This window comes from Ictidomys tridecemlineatus, chromosome 1, assembly GCF_052094955.1.
Source record: "Ictidomys tridecemlineatus isolate mIctTri1 chromosome 1, mIctTri1.hap1, whole genome shotgun sequence".
NCBI lineage: Eukaryota > Metazoa > Chordata > Mammalia > Rodentia > Sciuridae > Ictidomys > Ictidomys tridecemlineatus.
This window is the reverse complement of record NC_135477.1, coordinates 53,650,637-53,657,406: the sequence shown is the minus strand read 5'-3', so window position 1 is coordinate 53,657,406 and position 6,770 is coordinate 53,650,637. Positions and strand designations below refer to the sequence as shown.

General features: G+C 37.6%; 1 non-coding gene across 1 annotated transcript; it reads left to right on the top strand.

The window, feature by feature from the left end:
• The first annotated feature begins 5,976 nt into the window (after positions 1-5,976).
• On the top strand, positions 5,977-6,058 carry Trnas-uga (transfer RNA serine (anticodon UGA)). The gene has a single exon. It is a non-coding gene; the product is annotated as a tRNA-Ser (tRNA).
• Positions 6,059-6,770: the final 712 nt, after the last annotated feature.

The window sequence follows — 6,770 nt, the reverse complement described above, 5'->3', positions numbered from 1 at the left end:
AAAGAGATAGTATTATAAAGAAAGAGGGCCATGTTATAATTTCTTAAAGTTATAAGAAGGGCAGTCTGTGGATCTAGTTTTTTCCCAATTATACATTGATCATAGTTGTCTTTTAATATAATTCTTAAAATTCTTACTTCAATTGCCTTTATATCTCAGAAGAGGATAGACAATCAATAAATAAATATATGAAAAACTGCTCATCAACTCTAGCAATCAGAGAAATGCAAATCAAAACTACTCTAAGATATCATCTCATTCCAGTCAGAATGGCAGCTATTATGAAGACAAATAAAAATAAGTGTTGCAAGGATGGGGGAAAAAGTTACACTCATACATTGCTGATGGAACTGCAAATTGGTGCAGCCAATTTGGAAAGCAGAATGGAGATTCCCTGGAAAACTGGGAATGGAATCACCATTCCACCCAGCTATTCCTCTCCTCGGACTATACCCAAAGGACAGCACACTACAGGGACACAGCCACATCAATCACTAGAGGGACTATACCCAAAGGATAGCACACTACAGGGACACAGCCACATCGATGTTTATAGCAGCACAATGCACAACAGCTAAACTGTGAAGCCAACCTAGATGTCCTTCAGTGAATGAATGGATTAAAAAATGTGGCATATATATACACAATGGAATTTTATTCAGCATTAAAAAAGAACAAAACCATGGCATTTGCAGGTAAATGGATGGCACTGGAGAAGATAATGCTAAGTGAAGTCAGCCAATCCCCAAAAAACAAATACCAAATGTTTTCTCTGATTTAAGGAGGTTGACTCATAGTGGGATTGGGAGAGAGAGCATGGGAGGAATAGATGAATTCTGGATAGGGAAGAGGGGTGGGAGGAAAAAGGAAGAGGCAGGGATTAGCAAGGATGGTGGAATGTGATGGATATCATTATACAAAGTACATGTACGAAGACTTGAATTGGGTGTCAACATACTTTATATACAAACAGAGATACAAAAATTGTGGTTTATATGTGCATTAAGAATTGTATTGCAAAAAAAAAAAAAAAGAATAGTGTTACCTTAGATTAGGTAAAGGGAAGTGAAAGGAGGGGAAGGCAGAGTACGTGGGGATAAGAAAGATAGTAAAATGAAACAGACATTATTACTTTATGTATATATGTGACTGTATGACCAATGTGATTCTACAATATGTATAATCAGAAAAATGAGAAATTATATCCCATCTATGTATGATATATAAGTGCATTCTACTGTCATGTATAATTAATTAAAACAAATAAAAATTTTTTTAAAAAATTGCCATTATAAAAACTCCACTACCATCGATTCCATACACAGAGCTAGTTCAGAGGGTTTTATATGGAACCAATTCAATTCTCATAAATAATTGAGTATAATATTTCATTCTTAATAAACTTATTCTGCCCTGTGGTATTTAATTTTGCTTAAAAATAGATTAAGATGTGTGGATAGGTCCAGATTTCTACTATCCCAAAGTCAAAGAGAATTTCTTCTTTAGAAGAAACTTGAGATTGAACTTTTCACTGGCATTGCTTACTTTAAGAAGAGAGTCTAACCTTCTTAATTCTATTTCGTACTTCTTAATTTTTCATGGCATCAGCAGACTGATTAGGTATGAAAATTCTGTAAGTTCCGCTAGTGGTGACAAAGTTGTACTTTAATTCCTCTTCAAATATTTATGTATATGCACCATAGTGACTAAAATGCAATCCACAATTAATTGCTTTAGTCCTCAAAAGTCATTTGTAATGAAGCAATTCTTTGATAATTATTTTCGTCACTTTTCATAATTCCTATAATTTACTAACCAAATTTTCTTAAGGGTTTTATTATCAACAATTTAGCAAATTTCTTTGTCCAACTTGTACTAAGTCCTCTCATGTTTGGTATCCAAAATGTACTCCTAGAGTTATTCTCCAACTAATGTAAAAAAGTAAATTCAAGAATTTTGAATATTTTAGAAGTGGCTAATATTTAGAAAACATTAGCAGTCTCTCAAATTCTGCATTTGTCAACTCTATTCCTTTCAAGTGAAACTGAAAAGCACATAAGGCAACTAAGTCAAACTGACTAGACTCTGATCAGCCCTCAGTGATTACTATGTGTGTGAGTATATGTATGGGGTTTCCATGATAATACAATTGTAAAGACAAGAGACCAGGGATTTTGAGTCTAGAGGTATATGGTAGGCAAGATTCTAAGACGGTCTCCATGATTCCCACTCCCACTGTTATCACCTATACGGTCCCCTTTACTTGGACAAGACTTGTGAATATGGTGGAATAGTTACTTCCATGATATTATATAAATTTCCACTGTAATAGACTAGAGAATTTCTCCTGGTGACTGTGAAGAAATAAAGTACCATGTTGTGGAGAGGACCTCGTGACAAGGAACAGTGGGCAGCCTTTAGGTGCTGGGAATGCCCTCTCTCTCTCTCTCACTCTCTCTCTCTCTAACACACACTGCCAGCCAGCAAGTCCGACAACTGCAGAAATTAATTCTGCTAACTACTAATTGTTTAGAAGGGACCCAGAGTCTCAGATGAGATTGAAACCTCAGTCACCACCTTCAGACCTGGTGAGTCCTTGAACAGAAGACCCAGTCAACCCATGAGTACATAAAAACTGTAACCTACGAAAACTATGAGATAATAAATCTGTGTTGTTTTAAGTCACTAAATTTATGGTAATTTCTTATATAGCAAGAGAAAACTAATACAAGTCACATGTCTATTCCTTGGACAGAAGAAGCTGGGATACCTTGAATAATAGCTGAAGTGAGTTTTCATTCATTTGGAAGGAATGGTTCTCTTTAAAATTGAGGTGTCATTATCAGTTGGGAGGACCAAGCTGGAATAAAGATGACTAAAAACTATCCATCATGATATATTCTCTGACATCTCATATGTCAACATTCAACTCATAACTCTCCCCTACTATTGCATTTGTCTACTGTTATATAGACACAGAAGTGTCTTTATAACAGTGATTTGTGTGACACTGCACCAGAGACTAACAACTTGTGTAGGCAAAAAAGTCTAATGAGAACATTAGGCTAATATTATATGTTGTAACTCTGAATCTGCCACTAATTAGCTCTGCTTGGGTAAACAACCCATGGGTCACAGTTTTTTGTCTATACATGAAAGAATTAAACTAGCTTTCAATGCATCAAACTTGTAGGCTTTTATAAAGTGCCCCCCAAAAAGTCCAGGAAAATAATTCAAAATAAAGTACTGATTTGCTATAAAGGAACTGATTCCAACTACATACCCCATACCTCCTAGTTTCTATATCTGAAAGTGGCATCAAAAAAGTTTTTCTGAGAAAGTCACACAATATTGGCCTTCCTTACCCTAAAGTCTAAATATCACCACATAAAAGAACAGAAGGGGAGCCAGAAAGGAGTAAGCCATCCACATCACTAGGGGACCTCTACAAACTGAAATTTGCATAACTGCAAACCAATGTTTTACACTGATATTGCCATGAATTATATTTATATTATAACTATTTTGGAACATATATTTTTTTTGCTTCTAATTCCCTAATCCTCTGTTTGCTGTATTAAATGACAATGCTAAAGACCAACATCAAATTTAAAAGAATTCATTTGGAAATTCATTCAAGGATGGAGGTCTATAATAATTTTGATCCCTTGGACCATTTAATATAATCAATCAGGAGGGATAAAGCAATTTCTTTATTTAAAGCCTACATTAACTCAAACAAACTGAAAATTAAATATTAAGTATAAATATTTCACTTTTGAATTGTTGCAAAGACATTTCATTCAGGATTGTTCTCATTAAAAACACACTAACTTTATAATCCTTTTCTCTTCAATCTTGCTTTCCTCAAAAAAAAAAAAAAAACCTCAGTAAAAGTTCTAATGGAAAAATTTTGAAACATAATTACTTCCTTTTAAACAAATGAAAGATGTTTTGTAGATGAATGGATAAAGAAACTGTGGTATATATACACAATGGAATATTATATTTTAATGCTGAATATCATTCAGCATTAAAAGAGAATAAAATTATGGCATATGCAGGTAAATGGATGGAGTTTGAGAATATCATGGTAAGCGAAATAAGCCAATCCCAAAAAAACTAAAGGTCAAATGTTTTCTCTGATCAGTAAATGCTGATCCATGATGGTTGGGGGTGAGAGGGGCAGGGGACACATGGGAAGAATGGGATTGGGCGAAAGGGAGGGTGGGGAGGAGTTATGGAAGTAGTAAAGATGGTGATATGAGAGGCACATCATTATCCTAGGTTCCTGTATGATTGCAGGAATGGTGCATTTCTACATTGAGTACAACCAGAAAATTGAAATGTTGCACTCCATTTGTGTATGATGAACTGAAATGCATTCTGCTGTCATGTACAACTAAGTAGAACAAATGAAAAAAATAATTTTTTTAAAATAAAATTATCAAAACAACAAAAAATATGTTTTAAAAGGGGAAGGGGAGGTTAAGGAACAAAAAGAGCTTTCAGTAAATACTATTATCTTTTAACTGCATAGAAAGAAAGCAAAGAAATAAATAAAAGGAAAATTATCAAGATACAACTAATAAAATGATGAGTTTACGTTCTAGATTATTTCAGAGCACACAGAGTATCTAAGAACATAAAAAGACAAAAATATTTTTATTCTTGAGCAGTGTCTATTGGAAAAAAAAAAAAAAGAAAGAAAAATGCCAGTGAATCTCATGGATAGGATAAATCTTATGCCTGGGAATGTTGGGAATGACTTTGCTCTCTTGCAGTACCCATGGAGAAAATGGGACCACTTGTGTAGCTCTTGCCAAATTAAAAAACAAACATTGAAACATAAAATCCCTAAAAGAATAATCTCAAAATTAGATAAAATTGGCCCTTACCATTCTCAAGTTTACTGCTCCCCTTCCACAATTAAATGGGGTTTAGGCACCTCACCTTAATTTAGTGAAGAGAAATGGTATCAAAAAATCTCAAGAAAAATAGGTGTGAACACCTATTAAGGGAGAGCACTTAAATCCGGGATTCCCGAGATCAAGGATTTGCCTAAGGTTCCTTGAGGAGGAGGACGCGGACCTTTCCGCTAACTTTGAAACAGTTTTAAACTAGTAAAAGCCGCGGGCAAAAGCTGCGCATGCGCCCTGGGATCGGCGGCACCTCCCAGCGCGGCGCGCAGCGCGCGGCTGCCCGGGTCCCCATGAAGTGGGCGAGGAGAGTGCAGAACTCCTCCTTTCTGAGAGCTTTAACTAGATAACACAAATAAAGCACCCAGGGCAGTAGCCAAACTTAACGAGGGAGGAAACGAATGGCATTTAAAGGTAATGAATGCAGATCTAATGAGCGGAACTTGGTTCTCAACTATGTCCAAGGATATCTGTCTCCTGAGAGCGGAGGCCACACTCTCCCAGTTGTGGAGATGAAACCTTTAGAGAGATGAAAATGGGAGATGGGCTGCTTGAGCAGAAATCCGGGAGGGGCCATCTTACGAGGAGAATTTTGAGTCCTCACGCTTCCCTCCCCAGATTGCAGGAACACGAGTTCAGAAGGCGACCCCGCCTCCCGAGGAGAGAGCCGCCAAAGGCGTATTCCTCACAGAAAGGCAGACATTTTCGATAGCGCGGGCCCGCGACACGGAAGGCGAGTGATGTTTGTTTCACAGGAATCTCAGAGTCAACGAGGAAGCGGGAGGGCAAAAACCTAATCAGCGACCAGAAACTAGGTTAGGTTGAGATTTTCGGAACGCAGCTAAGGGGAGGGTTTTAAAAACCTGCGTATACCTCTACTGAAGGGTGTTTCCATTATTTCTTCACATCTACACGGTCAGTGAGGCAACCCGAACCTTTAGCCCCAGTTGCCTCAGAGAAGAGTTTCGGGCGGTTGCAGGCTCCGCCCATTCCCGGGTCTGGCGCGAGCGCAATGGTTGTTACACTAAAGTGTCTCCGCCTTCCTCTTGTCCCTGTGGCAGCGATGGCCGAGTGGTTAAGGCGTTGGACTTGAAATCCAATGGGGTCTCCCCGCGCAGGTTCGAACCCTGCTCGCTGCGGAAGCAGGTGCTTCTGTTTTTTTAGCTTTTAATAGCACCTACCAAGGATCAGCCTTACCCTCCTTGCTGTGTGTCCTAAATCTGCCTGCCTGCTGAGTGCTTTACCAAGCCGAAAGAAAAGCCAATGAATACTGCCGGAGAGTACTCTGTTTTATCAAGGAAAGAAGTCTTCCTCTACCCTAAAAGGCAAGGGAGCAGTTTTAGAATCCTGATGCTCAATATGAAGGGCAGATTCACAAAATAGAAATAAAATGCATATAATCATTGGTGGAAGTTGCAGGCTTCCTCAGCCTGAAAAAACTTATCATCTCACTAAAACTAAGGGCAAAGCTATGCTACCTATCCTTCCATCTCAGATTCATCACCTCGAATGGTTCCCCAACCATATCCAAAAAGTGATGCTAATTTTTAAAATTTAAACTTCTACTTATAAAACATGATAAATGCATCCACATAATGCAACACTACACATGTAGCCATTAAAATGATTTCATGATGTGGGAAGGCCTGCCGCATGCATTGCCAAATGCAAAAGTCGGACACATTACAAAACAGAATATGACTACATTTTTGTTAAACAATTCATTTTTATTCTGGCATGGGGGAAATGGAAAAAAAGTTAGCAAAAAAGAGAAAATAAATGAAGACTGGGAAGAAACACACCAAAAAGTTAGTAGGATTGTTATCTCTGAGTGGTAGGATTTGAGGGGAT